Raw genomic sequence first — 8,957 nt, 5'->3', positions numbered from 1 at the left:
GAAACCTTATCGTAGAATTCCACAAGGTTTGTCTGGCAGGACCTGTTTTTGCGGAAGCCGGGTTGTGTGGCTGCCAGCCTCCTTTCCCTATCTAGCATCGCTAGATCTCTCTCTATTATGAGCCTTTCCATTGTTTTCCCTACAATGGACGTAAGGCTAACAGGTCTGTAATTCCCCATGTCCTTTCTACTACCCTTTTTGAAAATTGGGACCACTGATGCCACCTTCCAGTCCTCTGGAACTTCACCCGTTCTCCACGAGGCCTCAAAAATGGAGGCCAGTAGGCGTGAGAGAATGCCTGCCAACTCTCTAAGTACTCTCGGGTGTAACCCGTCAGGGCCTGGCGCCTTTGTAATGTCCAATGCCCTGAGGGGCCCCTCGACTTCTAGGGGAGTGACTCTAATCTGTGCCCCTAAGTTCCCAGCCTCATCTAATCTCCTATGAGGATATCCCCTGTCCTGCTTTGGGGAGAACACAGAGGCAAAATAGTCATTTAGCATCTGTGCCTGTTCCCTTATTTCAGTCACTGGATCTCCTTCCTCCTTATTTAGTGGTCCCACCACTTGTCCCCCCTTCCTCTTCCTATTTACATGCTGAAAGAAGCCCTTGTTGCTGCTCTTGATATTCTTGGCAAGTCTCAGCTCGTAATCAGCCTTAGCCTTGTGAAGAATCCTTCTGCAACGGGTCTCCTCCTCCTGGTATACCCTTTTGTCTATTTCCCCCATAACCATTTCCTATGGAGGTTCCTCTTTTTTCTAATCCCTCTAATCACCTCCTTTCACATCCATGGCGGCACTCTCCTCCGCCTCCCCACCTTACTAACTAGAGGTATCGTCAAGGCTTGTGCCTCCAAAACCTCCCTTTTGAGTGCCATCCAGCCCTCCTCAACTCCCTTGCCTTCCAGTAACCTATCCCAGGAAGCTTTCCCCAGTCTGGCCTTCACTTGGCCAAAGTTGGCCCTCTTGAAGTCGCAGCTTCTAGTGCTCGACCTGCTGCACATCCCCAGTCCCCTCATCTCAAAGCAAAGGATGGAGTGATCATTCGCATCCAGAACTCCCCTAATCTATACTTCATCTATTAGCTCCTCTCTATTGGTCAAGACCAAGTCAAGGATGTTTCCCCCCCTTGTCGCCTCTCAGACCCTCTGTGTGAAAAACTCTCCCTCTATAGCCTCTAGGAAGCAACGTGACCTGGCTGTCACCGCCGAGTGAGTCTCCCAAGTAATATCCGGGAGATTGAAATCTCCCATAATTACTGTGTCTCTCCCCCGAGATATCGTTAGAATCTGGCCTGCCAGGACATCATCCAGGGTCTCAAGTTGACCTGGAGGGCAATAACATACCTCCACTGTCAGGTCCCATTCCCTGTCAAAACCCCTAAGTTTCACCCAGACTGCCTCTGCCGAATCCCCATCTGTGCTGCATTCGATCTCAGGATAGATGATTAGATAATAGATAGATGATTGCTAGGTTTCAGAAAACGCCACCACACTTGCCCATATACCTTCTTCTACAAGGGAGCATGGGAAGCTGCCTGACACTGACCGGCAGCAGCTTCCCAGGGTTTCAGGCAAGGGTATTTCCTATCCTGCCTGGAGATGCTGAGGATTGAACTTCTACGTGAAAAGCAGGTGCTCTTCCACCAACCTATAGCTCCTTCTCTCAGCATACTTATTAAGGGGATAACAGAATGCTACAGTTTCTGATGGTAAAATCCCTGTGCAGATATTCTAACATGCGTGTGGGATGGGAAGAATCGTGACCACCTTGCACCACCAGCGTGCTTGTTGTCCATGTTGGATGTCACATTGCATGGTGGCCTGTGCGTGTTCTTACCAGCGCTCCATTCGTGCAACCTGCACACTATCCCAGGGGAAGGAAAAGATCATGTGACTCCAGCCGATGAATGTATTTTGGCCATGCTGTGCAAGTATCACGTCCTGCATGTATCAGTGCACCAAGTGTGACCCCCGTCCCCTACTCCATGCACGTCTTGGACAATCTGCACTGGGCTAAAGCACATTATCTATGGATTTCAAAGGTGTATAGGCTGCCTCTTCAGGTAAATTTTTCCTAGGTGGCACACAGCAGAATGTTAAACTGTGAAGAAATAGAGCAATGATCAAAACAATAACGATAAACTTTAGGCATTTAAACCAAATTGTTCCATGGACACCATAGCACCCAATTAAGTCCTGACTCAAACATTATGTTTTATCAAGTATATATTTGACAGCAGTGTTGCCTATAAAACAAGCAAACAGTAGGGCAGAGATAATGGAGCTTTGTTCAGTAGGAATTATTGTAAACAGCTGGGCTGTTGTCACAGAGTGCAGGAGTGAGCAGATTTCATGCTTGCAGTTTTTTACTCGAATTCCAAGATCCATCAACTGGAGCTTAGTGCAAAAGATCAAGAGTTCTGCACCTAGGAATATCAGTACCAGAACTCAGTAGAATTTGCAGACCTTCTGCCAAGAAATCCATGCCTGGTTATGCCAGGTCTCCTTCATTTCAGCAGGATAGGATTGGAATCATGTGAACTGGAATCATTTCCCATTGCTAAATAGTGGGAGTCAGAAATCCTTGCTGGCCCTCTGCAAAACATCTGGAGATCAACTAGAAGATCCAGTTCTAGTTTATCTCCACCCAGTGTAAAAGAAGGAGGAAAGTTCCCATCTCACTTCTTCCATGAACTCACTAGATGACTGTAGACTAGCCATTCTCTCGGAGCCTTAGAAGAAATCTGGGGAACAGAAAGGGGGATAAATAATACTGTCAGAACAAGAATTTGCAGTGGCAGAAAAGCAGGAAGGAAATTAGGAGGTAGGCTCTTTAAAAACTGCTGTGAAATCATTTAATTTGAGAGAAGTATATATGTGTTGACTCAACATTTTTTCCCTTGGGGCAAGCAGGAGAGAAAAAAGCTAATTATACAAGTTTATAATAGAAGAATGCAGCAATAAATAATAGCCTTTAAACATTGCTGCTATCCTGTACCATACTGGATCATTTCTGGCCAGTCTCCAACACTCCATTCTTAGGCAAGGTGCTAGACCAAGCACTGGCATCTGGAGGAGCTGGTTCCATTTGTCTTCAGGTCTGATTATGGGGCAAAGACTGCTTTGGTTATCTTGGTAGATGATCTATGCCTGGAACTGGACAGGGGATGTATGTCTCTATTGATTCCGCCAGGCCTCTTTGTGACATTCACGGTATCTGAGACTTTCCTCTGGGATGAGGCTTGGAGTTACTCTTCTCCAGTGCCTCAGGACTTCCTTTGAGAGCCAATCTCTAAAGGTGGTGCCAAGGGTTTTCTGTCCCCCTGGTTTCAGGCCTGGGGTGTCTCTCAGTGTTCCATCTTGTGTCCAGTACTGTTTAATATACACATGAAACCCTGGAGAGACGTTGTCTGCAGTTTTGGGATTCAGTGCCACCAGTATGCTGATGACACCCAACTATCTCTCCATCCAAATCTAAGAAAGATGTTCTAATTCTAAATCAGAATCTGATGCCTGTAATGGTCTGGAGGAAACAGTGGAAACTTAACCAAAAGAAGGCAAAGGTGCTCCTGCTTAGTCCCAAGACAAATAAGTGAACGTGGCTTCCAACAGGAGGTGGGATTGCACTCCCCTGGATATTCAAGCTTCCAGTTTGGGAGTACTCCCTGAACCTGGATGCCCACTTTTGGCATAGATCCTGAAAGCATTTGCATAACTCAAGCTAATGGACTAACTGTGCTCACTTCTAGGGATGTCTGATCTGGCCACATGGCCACATGGTTTATTTGCATCCTGTTTGTGCTATTGTGACATGCTCTAGATGAGGCTACACTTAAAAATGTTCAGGAACTTCAGCTGGTCCCAATGCCAGTTGTGAGGATTCTCCCGTTATAATAGTTTCACTGGCTGCCAGTCTGTTTTTTGGGTAGAATTCAAAGTGATCTTACATAATCATAAAGGAGGATGTCTGTCTCTCTATTAGTGCCATAGCTGCAAGACCATAAAAACTAGACTCCTGAAATTTGGCAAGCATATTAAGAAGTTCCAAAGGGGTAAGCACCTTAAGGATATTTGGTTTTTAAAATGCATGAATCTATTTAAATTAATTTAAATGTGTCTGTGTTTCTACAGCCTATAGTACCACCTCCAGTCACTAGGTGGCAGACTTCCCAAATCAAAAGCTGTGCAGTTGGCAGGGCTTCCTGTTCCCTCTTGTCCTCAGGAGAGGTATGTCTGAATACCTTTAAAACCCAGGAGGTTACAAGCATTCAGTCAAGCAGGACAGGAGCAGAGAATTGAGGATAGCCTCTGTGCTCCCTTCACCCTCAGAAACAAGGTTTCAAGAAGGCTGATTTTGACTGTCTAAATGTTCTTCCTCCTTGTGAGGAGGAGGAGCTGAGGCATCAGCCAGCAATGCCTTGCCCAGAACTCCACTTCTTGTGTCTTCTCCAAAGGTGGGCTTCTGCCTTTAGCACCTCAACAGGTGGAAAGAGCTGCCCTTACTGGTGCAGTAGAAGGGGAGCCCTCCAAAGCTGGCGTTCTCACAGCAACTTTTGGAAAGCTTTTCCAGGGTCATAGTAGGGATTCCTCCAATTCCTATGGATGGCCAGACAGTATTTCCCATCCAGAGAATTCCATGCTTAGGGCCTTGTTTTAAACCCGTGCTTAACTTGAGTGTGTGCTCTGTTTCCTTCTCTCTCCCCTGCCTTGTTAAATGAATCCTAGTTCTTGTTTATAAGTTGCTCACTTGTTTTCCCACCACTTCTTCCAGCACTTCTCCTCCCCACACATCCCACCACTGCATAAACCCAGGTTCCATTGTTTTCTACCACTTGCTTGTAGGAAAAGAGGGAAATTTCTTTGCACAGTCCTGTGAGGATCTTGCCTGGCGGGGCATCAGGCTCGGGACCTGTTGAGCTGCTGGCATCCACCAAAGTGCTACATGGCACAGGGGTACAACTGCATACAGTGGCTTTGCAGAACCTCAGAGCTGGGGGTCAAGTCTGGCCACACGGGGTTCTCCATATAGCCCTGCCCATTCTCCTGGGCCCAGGCCTGCTCTCCCCAGTCCCTTGACCCTGCTCCAGCTTCTTCATCTTTTCTCCCATGCTCGAAGGCTGAAATGCCTTCCTAAGACCTTGAGCCTTTCTATGCGAGGCAATTACCACCTGCCTGCCTGTGAGGTCTCACTCACAGTAGCTTGCAGGTGCTTTGCACAGCATCCTCCTCCTCCAGGGCCTCTCCTGCTCTTCACAACCTTCCTATGGTGTTCTTAGATTGAGGAAAGTGTGGTATTATCTGTAAATGATGGGATGAAATTCTTGTGTATTGTTGTTACTTATATACTACTAAACATTTTAAAACCCTAAGCAGTGTCCTTATAAATATTAAAATCATAATCAAAATAACATTTAAAGGCAAATTTAAAGATGATAATACAAATGCAGTTATAATTACAATAATAATAATAATAATAATAATAATAATAATAATAATAATAATAATAATACTCATACAAGGTGGTACAGGGAGAGCCTGAGAGAACCAGTCTCTTTTCAGGAGGTGTGAAAAAAGAAAACAAATGTTTTGCCACAAAGTCTTTGCCACCGTTCTTTCCACAGAGTCACCCCCAAGAAGAAGGCAGCCTGCTAGGTATCCTGTCAGAAGTTGTTTAAGGCCTCATGGGGCAATGCCATAACCTTGACCATAGCCCAGTAGAGAATTGGCAGCCAGACTCCAGCATTCTTTTAACCCAGATCTTACGTGACTATAATGGGGTGTCCCTGTGAGAACCCCATTGCTTTTGCCTCCCCCCTTTTCTTCCCATCGCTGGAGTGTACCTCCAGAGCACCTCCCCAATGTGGGATGCAGCCCTGGGGCTAAAAGAGGCTCGGCTCCCGATATACGGTGAGAACCCTCCTCCATATTCACGGACGTAAGGGAGAAGACCCCACCGCTTGTGGCCAGGTCACCAGAGGCCCAGAATGTGGGGGTGCCTGGGTGCAGCCTGGCGTTTCCTATGCCTGTTCTTGCCCTGGTTGGAGAAACGCAATACAGTTACTGTCTGGCTCCCTGGTGGTGCGTCATCTACGCATTCCCTAGCAGATGCTGACAAGGACCCCAACTGCAAGGAGGTCAGAATGCCAAATGTTACTGCATTTTGAATGCCGCACAAATTAAACCCATCCTCTGATCGTGACTGGAAATATCCCAATATCTTTATACAATGTTGAACCTGCCTGGAATCCCCAGTCAGGCAAAGCAGTCATTACAGCCAGCAGCGAATGTCGAAGCAAATGTGTCGCATTCAGTTCAAAGTCCTGCACGACTTCCCTATTATACTTCAGAGAAAATGTATTACATGCCAACTAGTTTCCAAGGGTTACTCTTTCATTTGGGGAAAGTACTGCGGATGCTCGATCCGTGCAGCCACCACCGCCGACATCTAAAATGGATGCAGGAAGCCCCGCTAACCAGAAAGGACCAGTCTCTAAATGCTCATTATTCAGGCACAATTTGCATTCCTTTACAGATGCCTTTTTGTGGCCTAATCCATGAGGACATGGAAAGAGTATGGGGGTGGGGGGAGTTTCTGTATCATCCTGTGGTTGCTATATTATTCCAGCCTTTTATCAGCACCAGTTTTACTAGCTGCAATCTGAAGGTTTTCTTCAGTAATGTCTCCTCATGCAGGGAGAAAGGGAGGCAAAGGGAGCTGAAAATAAAGTGTCAGTGCATCACCAATTACCACTTTTCTGAGGAAACCGGAGCAAACAGTGACTTCACTCTGCACACAATGCCTCCACATGGCCACTGCAGAGCCTGAGCGGAGCTGAACAGGCCGCTGTTTGCCCCCGAACACCTGAGCCTTGTCCCACACCGATGACAGAGCTGGTCTGCAGCGTGACCAAGCACTCCCATTTCGTCATTAAGTGGGAATCTAGATTCGGGCTCAGTTGGGTTTTTTGGAGGATGACTGAACTCATCTAGAAAATTGATCTCACCTTAAAACAATATACATGTTGCAACTGTTTGAAGGGGCTTTTATGAGTCTTTTCTAAATGCCATAACAAATTCTGTCATATTTATTATCACTAATTTATATGCAGCTATTTACATGGGAAAGTCCCTCTAGAAACAGGGAGGTACCCCAGGGAGGTAATAGAGGGGAGGAAGGCAAGGGAAACAGAGGCAGGGATGGATGATTAGCCCTGAATACTGTGGCCCTTTTTTATACTGTTATTAGCAATGTTTTAATGTTTTAGTGTTTTTATAAGTTTTTAATGTGTTTTATTATGTTTTAATATGATTAATGTATCGAAAGCCACCTAGGAACACCTTGGTTTTATTTATATATACAGTGGTACCTCAGCTCATGAACGCCTCAGCGCACGACCAAATTGGGTCATGAACAAAAATTTCATAAAAATTTTGACTCAGATGGTGAACTCCGCATTGGGTGGTGACTGTGATTGCAGCCATCTCCTCACCCGCCACCCTGAGTGGGGAGATGGCCACGATCATACTGGGGGCGGGGGGAGTTGCCCAGATCGTGCCCGTCTTTCCTACACGAGCGCAACCGCGATGTCTACCATCTCCCACCAGCATGATCGCACCCATCTCCCCCCTAAGCTTACCCGCATTTGCACCCATTTCTCCCCCCCAACGCACCCGCAATCGTGCCCGTCTCCTCCTCCCCCAGCACGCCGGGATGACGGGCGCATGCAGGGATGCTGCGGAGCGGCGGGGAAGATGGCCACGATCTTTGTTGTTCTTTGTCACTTTGCTTTACATTTTTCTGATTAAAAAAAATAGTTACAGAATGGATTAACCTTATTTACATTGAACCTTATGGGAAAATTTAACTTGGCGCACAACCAATTTAGGTCATGACAGAGTCCTGGAAAGGATTAAGTTCGTGAGCCAAGGTACCACTGTGTGTGTGTGTGTGTGTGTAATTTGTATATTTTATATAATATATTGGTTTTATAGGCAGACAAAAATACATGTAAATAAGAAAATAAAAAAAGATTTTTGATGCAATAGTCAGGAATGGGCAAGGCCATCCCTGTTATACAGCAGGGTGACACCACTAGTTTCAGGTGACACTATGGGGTCAGGTGAAAGCAGGAGTCAGGAAGTGTCAGGTGAAAGTAGGATTGGGTATCTGAATAGTATAGCAAGACCTTTTAGTGCTGGTTCTTTCTGGGAATGGCGAGGGAAGGCTATCTGGGCTTCAGGCCACAAAATATCTTGGGCCACTTCTGTCGAGGGCTCCAAAGAAAAGGTGGGTTTCAGCTAGAAATTCAAAGGAAGCAAAGTGATTATGTTGTGCACATGAAACACCTACTCCTTCCCCTACATGTAATCCCTATGGAATCCTGATATAAACAGATGATCACTTGAGAACCAATAGCTCTGCAATTGGCTACGAACAAGAAAATCAAGGTTCTATATGTCCATCTGACATTCTGATCCCCTTAGAGAGAAATCCTGCTTTGTTAGGGAATTGCAAACTATACAATATTGTAAGGTAACACAACCTGGTGTGCTGACCTGCAACTCCCATAATTCCCAGCCAGCATGTCCACTGATGGATATAGGGTTTACTAAAGCACCTATGCAGCTAAATCAAGTTCATATATTTTGGAGCTGTACAAATGTTGCAATTGCATAAAAACTTCTCTTCACTTTTATAAAGCATGGAAGAAATTACAGATCATCACATGCTAGCAGGATGTCCGATTTGATCCTTGCATGGAAGAGCAGAGGATGAAGATGAGTATTCCCCTTTTTACTGTGGCCAGAATGCTCTTCGCTCCAGCATGAAACATAGTGGTAACCAGTTAGATGAAATATAGAACTTTACCTCAGTAGTTAAACTTGCTGATTATGTAGGAACACACAAAGGAATACAAATATAAGACAGGCTTGGTGAGAAATTAGTCCCATTTTGGTG

Source organism: Varanus komodoensis, unplaced genomic scaffold (genome assembly GCF_004798865.1).
Source record: "Varanus komodoensis strain SLA01 unplaced genomic scaffold, ASM479886v1 scaffold9, whole genome shotgun sequence".
Taxonomy (NCBI): domain Eukaryota; kingdom Metazoa; phylum Chordata; class Lepidosauria; order Squamata; family Varanidae; genus Varanus; species Varanus komodoensis.
The sequence above is the reverse complement of the archived record's forward strand: the minus strand, read 5'-3'. Positions refer to the sequence as shown.